Genomic DNA, 818 nt, shown 5'->3' with positions numbered 1-818 from the left:
TGAAGAGGGCGCCACCAAATTTTGAGGACACTTTTTTAATTGGCTCAAAGAGAGAAGTGGCCCATCTTGTTATGTACTATCATTGAGTAGTCAAGAGTCGCTCTTCGGTCATTCGCCTACCAGGCCACCACTAGATTTAGATCATCTACTTTCCGAACTGCACACTCTTGGCTGGGTGCACAACAAAATCTAGATCTAGATTCTAGATCTAGATACGTTTATTCATTAAATACTCTCTCTATGGGCTAAAATAAATACATTATAGTAACACTAGATCTAGATCTAGATCTACACACCGCCCGAGATGATCAGTAGGCCTAGCCTTGCATTGTTGTAACCAATGTAAACTACCGCTCGCTCAGCGAGCCAATCACAATCCAACATTTTTGGGGTCCACCTAGACACCATGACTACGTAGACCCCAATCGGGGAGTACGTAGACACTTCCATAATGGAATATCTTAATCAGGCGCGGTTCGTCCGTAGAGCACGGTCGTGCAGTGCCGCCCAAAAGTTTTTATTGTTTTTTTTTTACGTAAAGCACCGTGCAATAATAAAAAAAAGACACCAAAAACAAATACTAGATCTAGTCAAATATTATATCAAAACAAGGTCCTTGCTGGCGCCGGAACTGTCATTTCTGTGTCTTTTGCGCCGTAAAACAAAGCCCACGCGCTTTAACTAAACGTAAAAGGAGTTTCAACAATGGTAACCTGACCTATAAATCGCTCTTTGGGACAACCCAAGCGATGACGACACTCGTAGCGAGTTTGGCGGTACATTAATATTGATAAGTCGGCACATCCCAAATGTGCTCC

Source organism: Aplysia californica, unplaced genomic scaffold, assembly GCF_000002075.1.
Source record: "Aplysia californica isolate F4 #8 unplaced genomic scaffold, AplCal3.0 scaffold00053, whole genome shotgun sequence".
Taxonomy (NCBI): domain Eukaryota; kingdom Metazoa; phylum Mollusca; class Gastropoda; order Aplysiida; family Aplysiidae; genus Aplysia; species Aplysia californica.
The sequence above is the reverse complement of the archived record's forward strand: the minus strand, read 5'-3'. Positions refer to the sequence as shown.